Source organism: Equus caballus, chromosome 2, assembly GCF_041296265.1.
Source record: "Equus caballus isolate H_3958 breed thoroughbred chromosome 2, TB-T2T, whole genome shotgun sequence".
NCBI lineage: Eukaryota > Metazoa > Chordata > Mammalia > Perissodactyla > Equidae > Equus > Equus caballus.
In genome coordinates, this window is record NC_091685.1 from 65,713,831 (window position 1) to 65,722,617 (window position 8,787).

Consider the following 8,787-nt stretch of genomic DNA (forward strand, 5'->3'; position numbering starts at 1 on the left):
TTAACCCTATAAAAGATAGGAGCAATAATGGGTGTGTTGAAGACTGATGTCAGCCGGCACAATGGAAAATCACATGTCCTTGCTCAGTTTTCAAATCTGAGCTATTCTAACACCCAGAGTCTTTCAATCGAGGGGAGGCTGGTTCCCCTTAAGGAATAACTCTGCAACACCATGACAAGTTTACACAGTAGCAATTTTCCTCAGTCCTTTCCCAAAGGAACATGTGGCAATTTGCCAGAACAACTGTCTGCTGGAGGAAAGGGCATCTCCTGCTTTTTTGAGGGCTGTTAAATATAACATCCGAATGGATAATGATATCATGGGATCCTCAACACCATCATGACCTATTAGAGTCAGGTCATGTGAGTCCAGGTGATAAATGAGGTCATAATGGCAGAGATTAGTACAGACCTCAAGGACTAAAAGATTCAGAGGTGTCAATCCTCTTCATATTTCCATTTAATTCATGGGTCTGACCCCCACAAATACAGGTGAGTTATGGTGGATGGTGGTGAATTATTGTCAGTCAACTTAACCAAGTGGGAGCTCCAATCATAGCTGGTAGACCCAGAGGTTGTATCTTTACCAGAACAGACCAATACAGCCTCTGACAATTGGTGTACTAATATTTACCTGGCAAATTTACTCATTTTAGTCCCTCTCAGGAAGGAGAGCAGGAAGCAGTCTGCATTCCCTTGATACAGTTAGCAGCATTCTTTCATGATCTTGCCCCAGGTCTATGTTAATTTTTCACTCTCTGGGAAAATACAGCCTGAAGGGACCTTGGTGGTTTGGCTATTGTGTAGAACAGGGATCAGCAAATTAAGGCCAAATTTGGCCAAATTTGGGCCACTGCTGGTTTTTGTAAATAAAGTCTTATTGGAAAACAGCTACACTCTTTTGTTTATATATTGTGTATGGCTGCTTTTGCCCTATAATGCAGAGTTGAGTAGTTGTGAAAGTGTGTACAGAGAACCACAAATTACCAGAGCAGAGACCCAGGAGAACAAACATCTGTGGGAACTAGCGCCGAGGTAGGGAAACCTGGACTGTAAATGATGAATTACTAAAAGGCTCAGCAGGGACAAGTCTGAGAGGTAAAAACTCCAGTGAGACTTGGTCATCAGGGGCCCCCATGATTCCGTAAATTTTACCCAGGAGCTTGGCTGGGTTCTCACAGTGAACAATTGGAGAAAAATCCCCTCGTGCTTCTGGTAGAAAGAGGGGAAAAGGAACCAACTTGAAATACGCCAGAGCTTTCTGTTCTTCTTAACAAGGAGAAACTATTTGGGCAGAGCCTAACCTGCTGGGGTTTTAGCAGAGCCTGACTGACCTGGGGAAAGTTGTCTTCGGTCTGATAAACAGGGCATCCAGTTTCCAAAATGTTGTTTTTTCTTGTCTGCCCAAATCTCTTCTCCTCTTCTCATTATGATCTATTTATACCCCTTTTATTCCTTTACAGTCATTTTAGAGAATTTGTAGGGAGTAGAAGTCAAAGCTTTGTTTCAATACTCTACATTTACCCCAAAGTCTCTTTATGTTTTAAAATTGCTGCGTGTTGTTCAAAACAAAGTCAGAGGAAACTTTTATAAACATTTATTGTTTCCAACAGTTATTTTGCTGTTCCTATCCAGTCTTTGTTCATGCTGTACCTTTTTTAAATGCAGTTATCCAAATGACAATTTTATGTTTTGATTCATTCTAAATTATTCTTAAATTTATTTCCATAAAGGTGCACGGTATTCACAATTACTGTGTAAATAAACTATGTCAAAGATTCATTTCTTTTACAGACTGTGTTCTGACACACACACTCAACAGAGATCCTTTCCCTTAATAAAAAAGGGGACTTCCTGTGCTACAGTAGCTAAAGGGCTAAGATGTTAAGCGTGGGTCCAGGGCTCTTTGTTCCATACTTTGACCTGATGGATGTTTCGACTCTATTCATAAATACAAATATTTTCAATAAAAATCATGCAAATATTAAGTTTTTTCATAGGGAAAGTATTTTCTGGTGCTACCTCTTTTTTGAGATTTGCCTCAGATCAAGGTGATTCCCTATCTGCCAGAACTGCAGATCCATCTGATAACGACTGTGTTAGCCAGGGTTCTCCAGAGAAACAGGACCAAGGGGTTATGCCGATCTATCTATTTATTGTCAATGCAAATAATCAAGAACCAGTCTATAGGTAAGAAAGATAGAGTGAGATTTATGGAGCCTAATGTGAGGACTAGTCCAGAGGCACTCTCTTTCACAAGGAAAGAAGCACTCGGGGAAGCGTGGTTTACAGCATGGTTATATGCCGTTTGAGAACAAAGAACATCCATCAAGCGTGAAATTTTTTTCCCCAAGTCACAAGGAGATGTTTCGCCAGAGTTTAGCACATATACAGCAGGTCAACTTTACCTTAGTTCTCTGGGAAGAAAAGCTTATCTTCAAAGAAGTACTGGCATCAGCATCAGAGAGATGCAGACACACATCCCTATCTTTAAAGAGTGCATTCTTTCCTTTGGGAAAACGTTTGAAGCAGATGGACAACGCATGCTTGGTGGGCCATAAGTCAGGCTGCTCTGGGAAAAACAAGCTTTAGGCCAAATCAGATTTAAACAAGAATGACTTCCCCATATACTTCAATATTTGAAAATTTAATATTTTTATCTCTATCTATCTACCTATCTATTGATTTATTACAAGAAATTGTCTCACCGGTTATGAAGGCTGAGAAATTCCAAGATCTGCAAGCTGGAGACCCAGGAGAGCTAATAGTGTAATCTCCAGTCTAAGTCTGAGTCCAAAGGCAGGAGAAGACCCGTGTCCCAGCTTGAAGACTGCCAGAGAGAGAGAACAAATTCTCCCTCACTCAGACTTTTGCTCTATTCAGGCCTCCAACATATCGGATGAGCCCCACCTACACTGGGAAGGGCAATCTGCTCTATTCGGTCTGCTGATTCAACTGTTAATCTCCTCCAGAAACACCTTCACAGACACACCCCAGAATAACGTTTAATCAAATATCTGGGCACCACATGGACCAGTCAAGTTGACAAATAAAATTAACCATCATAATGACAATGAGACAGAAATTTCAGCAACCAAGAGACAGAGACTGGGCTGTGTCTTATTAAATGCTGTGGCCAGACCAACTTATGTTAAAGAATTTTGTCAATTTGATCATGAGCATGTGTCAACATTTAATTATAATCTCATATGCTGAGGAAAGGTGTCTAACAGGTCAACTCAAAGATTCGCTCTAAATAGGGACATTTTACGGGAAAAGTAAATTATTAGAGCAGTGGTCTCCAAAGTGTGGTCCCTGGGCCAGCAGCCTGAGCCTCACCTGGAGCTTGCTAGAAATACACTCTCAGACCCGATCCCATTCCTACTAAATCAGAAATCCTGGGATGGGGACCAGAAATACACATTTTAACAAGTTCCCCAGATGACTCTATCGCACCCAAAAGTTTGAGAAGCACTGGATTTGATAATAATTGTTAGACTAGATGCTTAAAGAAAAAGTCTGGTTCAACGTCACTAGCCTCTTGACTGCCAGCAGACAGTGAATGGGCAGGTGGAGGTGGGTGGGTAACTAGCTTGTCAGAGCAAGTCTTAATCAGAGAATTCCTTAAGTATTTTTTTCAGAAATACTAATTTCTTTCTAGTAAGAGGTTATGAATTATGGAACATGTCTTGGATGATTTTTCTTTTTCTTTTTTAGATATTACCACAATTGATTCCATCTCTTCTGCTGGAAGGTGGAAAACTTCAAAGGTGTAAGCAATCATGAGCCTTTTACAAAAGAGAAAGAATGAGGGTCCCTATGGCCTGCAGAGCCTTTTCTGGGAACTTCTAGGCTGTTCCATGTTCCATGTTCTAGACTGTTCTAGGCTGTGCCATGGAAATATAACACGAGCCACCAATATGAGCCACCTGTGTAATTTAAAAGTTTCTACTAACTACAATCAAAAGAGCAAAAAGAAACAGGTGAAATTAATTGTAATATGTTTTATTCAACCCAACATATTCAAGCTATTATCCATGTAACATGTAATGAATATAAAATTCATTAATGACATACTATTTCCAGTGACTTTTCTTCATACTATATCTTCGAAATGTGTGCTTTATACTTACAGCACATCTCAGTTCCGACTAGTCACATGGCAAGTGCTGAGTAGCCACACAGTGGGCAGTGGCTGTGGACAGTGTATTCTAGACCATCTCCTGCAACCAGAAGGGGAGCCCTGGTGCTTTTTTCAAAACCTGGGAGCAAGACTTGTCGCCTGCTGATGTCATTTAGTCACTTGTTCCCTGGGGCTTAATTCTAATATTCCCTCTGAGCACAAGTCCCTGTCCAGGTAATCCCACTAGACTTTACACAGAAATAAACGCCCTCCCTTCATGTTTCACATGAAAGCCCTGGGGGATCCTGAAACAAAAGAGTGGAATTTGCATGTGTTGTTCATTCTTCCTCAATTATATATGCAGATATCTTAAACAAACAAAAAAAACACTACCTTTGGACATGCTCTGTTTAGGAATTTATGGTCATAAACTTTTTCACATTCTCTAATGGCACAGAAAGAAAAATATGCTTTCATTAAGTCAACATAAGCCTGTAATCAGTTTTCTATAAATGATTTCATTTTCCCTCCTTTTCAACTTTACTTGACTGACTTATATTTGGAATTACACCTTCCATTAGATTTTACAACAAAGATTTGATTCATCACTTGGTTATTTTAAATAGATACAGTTTCCCCCATTGTGAATCTCCTTTTGTGGTTATTATTTCTACAAAGTCTTTTTTTCCCAAGTGAAATTTTACATATTTGAATTTTGTTAGGAAGATATTTAGTCATTTTTATTAAGTGACAGGGCCACCAAGGTGCACCACATCGAACTTAACCACTAGGCCACAGGGCCAGCCCCTGCATGCAATTTTTTTTTTACTTTTAAAAATACTTCTAATTTTAAATAAATTTTTCTCTTGGGATCATATTGGCTTAGAACATTGTGTACATTTCAGGTGGACATCACTATATTTCAGTTTCTGTATAGACTGCATCATGTTCACCACCAACGGTCCAGTTTTTATCCGTCACCATACATATGTGCCCCTTTTCCCCTTTTGCCCTCCCTCTACCCCCTTCTCCTCTGGGAACCACTAATCTACTCACTGTAACTCACCGTAACTGTGTTTTTTTGTTTATCTTACACATATGAGTGAAATTATACATTATTTGTCTTTCTCTGCCTGACTTATTTTGCCCAGAGTAATACCATCAAGGTTCATCCATGTTCCTGCAAATGGGACCTTTTTTTATGGCTGAGTAGTATTCCATCTTTATCCATTCATCCATTGATGGGCACCTAGATTGCTTCTATGTCTTGGCTGTTGTGAATAAAGCTACGATGAACATAGGGGTGCATATATCTTTTTGAATTATTGATTTGATGCTCTTTGGAAAAATATCCAGTACTGGAATAGCTGGATCATATAGTATTTCTATTTTTAATTTTTTGATAAATTTCCATACTGTTTTCCATAGTGGCTGCACCAGTTTGCATTCCCACCAGCAGTGTATGAGGATTCCCTTTGCTTCACATCCCCTCCAACACTTGTTATTTTTTGTCTTGTTAATTATAGCCATTCTGATGGGTGTGAGGTGACATCACATTGCAGTTTTGATTTGCATTTTTCTATTAGTGATGTTGAACATCTTTTCATGTGTCTGTTGGCCATCTGTATATCTTCTTTGGAAAAATGCCTGGTCATATCCTCTTCCCACTTTTTTTATTGGGTTGTTCATATTTTTGTTGTTGAGTTGTATGAATTCTTTATGTACTTTGGAAATTAACCCCTTACCAGATATATGACTTGCAAATATTTTCTCCCAGTTGGTGGGCTATCTTTTTGTTTTGTTGCTGGTTTCCTTTGCCTTGCTGAAGCTTTTTAGTCTGATGTAGTCCCATTTGTTTATTTTTTCTTTTGTTTCCCTCACCTGAGTAGACACAGTATTTGAAAAGATACTGCTAAGACTGATGTCAACAGGAGCACCAGAGTATATGAAGCAACTCTTAACAGACCTGAAAGGAGAAACTGACAGGAATACAATAATAGTAGGGGAACTTAACACCCCGCTTATGTCAATGGCTATATCATCCAGACAGAAAGTCGACCAGGAAACAGTGGACTTAAATGAAACCCTAGATCAAATGGACTCAATAAATATATATAGAACATTCCATCCAAAAGCAGCAGAATACACATTCTTCTCAAGTGCACATGGAACATTCTCAAAGGTAGATCATGTATTGAAAAACAAAGCAAGCCTCAATAAATTTAAGAAGATTGAAATAATATCAAGCATCTTTTCTGATCACAGTGATATGAAACTAGAAATCAACTACAAGAAAAAGCTGGGAAAGTTACAAATATGTGGAGACTAAACAGCATGCTACTGAACAACCATTGGATCAATGAAGAAATCAAAGGAGAAACCAAAAACTACCTGGAGACAAATGAAAATGAAAACACAACATACGAACTCTTATGAGATGCAGCAAAAGCAGTACTAAGAGGGAAATTTATAGCAATTGAAGTCTACCTCAACAAACAGGAAAAATCTCAAATAAACAATCTAACACTACACCTAAAAGAAGCAGAAAAAGAACAAATAAAGCCCAAAGTAAGTAGGAGGAGGGAAATAATAAAAATCAGATCAGAAATAAATGAAATAGAGACTAAAAAAACAATAGAAAGGATCAATGAAACTAAGAGCTGGTTCTTTGAGAAGATAAACAAAATCAACAAACCCTTAGCCAGACTTACTAAGAAAAAAAGAGAGAAGACTCAAATAAATAAAATCAGAAATGAAAGAGGAGAAATTACAACAGACACCTCAGAAATACAAATATTATAAGAGAATACTAGGAACAGCTATATACCAACAAATTGGATAACTTAGAAGAAATTGATAAATTCTTATAATCATACAACCTCCCAAAACTGAATCAAGAAGAAATAGAGAAAGTTAATAAATCTATCACAAGTAAAGAGATTGAAACAGTAATCAAAAACCTCCCAAAAGACAAAAGTCCAGGACCAGATGGCTTGTCTGGTGAATTTTACAAACATTCATAGAATATTTAATACCTGTCCTTCTCAAACCATTCAGAAATAGTGAAGAGGATGGGATTCTTCCTAACTCATTTTATGAGGCCAACATTACCCTAATACCAAAACCAGACAGGGAGAACACAAAAAAGTAAAATGACAGGCCAATGTTGCTGTTGAACATAGATGCAAAAATCCTCAACAAAATATTAGCAAATTGAGTACAACAATACATTAAAAGGAATATACACCACGATCAAGTGTGATGTATTCCAGGGATGAAGGGATGGTTCAACATCCACAGATCAATCAATGTGGTACAGCACATTAACAAAATAAAGAATAAAAATTGCATGATCATCTCCATAGCTGCAGAGAAAGCATTTGACAAGATCCAACTACCATTTATGATAAAAACCCTCAATAAAATGGGTATAGTAGGAAAGTACTTCAATATAATAAAGGCCAGATATGACAAACTCACAGCCAAAATCATATTCAATGGTGAAAAACTGAAAGCTATTCCTCTGAGAAGAGGAACAAGACAAGGATGTCCACTCTTGCCACTCCTATTCAACATAGTAATGGAAGTTTTAGCGAGAGCAATTAGGCAATAAAAAGAAATAAAAGAGATCCAAATAGGAAAGGAAGAAGTACAACTGTCACTATTTGCATGACTCGATTCTATATAAAAAACCCCTAAAGAATCCACCAAAAAGCTATTATAAATAATGAACAAATACAGTAAAGTAGCAGAGTACAAAATCAACATACAAAAATCAGTTGCATTTCTATACACTAACAATGGACTAGCAGGAAAAGAAATCAAGAATATAATCCCATTTACAATCACAATGAAAAGAATAAAATACCTAGGAATAAATTTAACCAAGGAGGTGAAAGACTCATACATTGAAAACTATAAGACATTATTGGAAGAAATTGAAGAAGATGTAACCAAATGGAAAGATCTTCCATGCTCATGGATTAGAAGAATAAATAAACATAGTTAAAATGTCCATATTTTCTACAGATTCAATGCAATCCGAATCCAAATCCCAATAACATTCTTCATGGAAATAGAGCAAAGAATCCTAAAATTTGTATGGAAAAAAAAAAAGACCCCAAATACCCAAAGGAATCCTGAGCAAAAAGAACAAAGCTGGAGGCATCACAATCCCTGACTTCAAAATATACTACAAAGCTACAGTAATCAAAACAGTATGGTACTGGCAGAAACAGACACACAAATCAGTGGAACAGAATTGAAAGCGCGGAAATAAACCCACGCATCTACAGACAGCTAATATTTGACAAAGGAGCCAAGAAAATACAATGGAGAAAGGAAAGTCTCTGCAGTAAATGGTGTTGGGAAACTGAACAGCCACATGCAAGAGAATGAAAGTAGCCCATTATCTTACACAACACACAGAAATTAACTCAAAATGGATTAAATACTTGAATGTAAGACCTGAAACCATAAAACACCTAGAAGAAAATATAGGCAGTAACCTTTTTATTTTAAGATCATTTTAAACTTACAGAGTAGCAAAAATAGTACAAAGGGTTCCTTTATACTGTTCACCCAGCTTCCCCCAATATTAACATCTTATATCTCTAGAGTACGACTCTCCAAACTAAGGAAGTAACATTGAGACAATAATATGAA

At 37.5% G+C, this 8,787-nt stretch overlaps 1 long non-coding RNA gene across 1 annotated transcript; it reads left to right on the forward strand.

The window, feature by feature from the left end:
• The first annotated feature begins 389 nt into the window (after window positions 1-389).
• Window positions 390-4,076, forward strand: LOC138923269 (uncharacterized). Its single transcript, XR_011436666.1, has 2 exons — window positions 390-491; window positions 3,717-4,076. It is a non-coding gene; the product is annotated as an uncharacterized lncRNA (long non-coding RNA).
• Window positions 4,077-8,787: the final 4,711 nt, after the last annotated feature.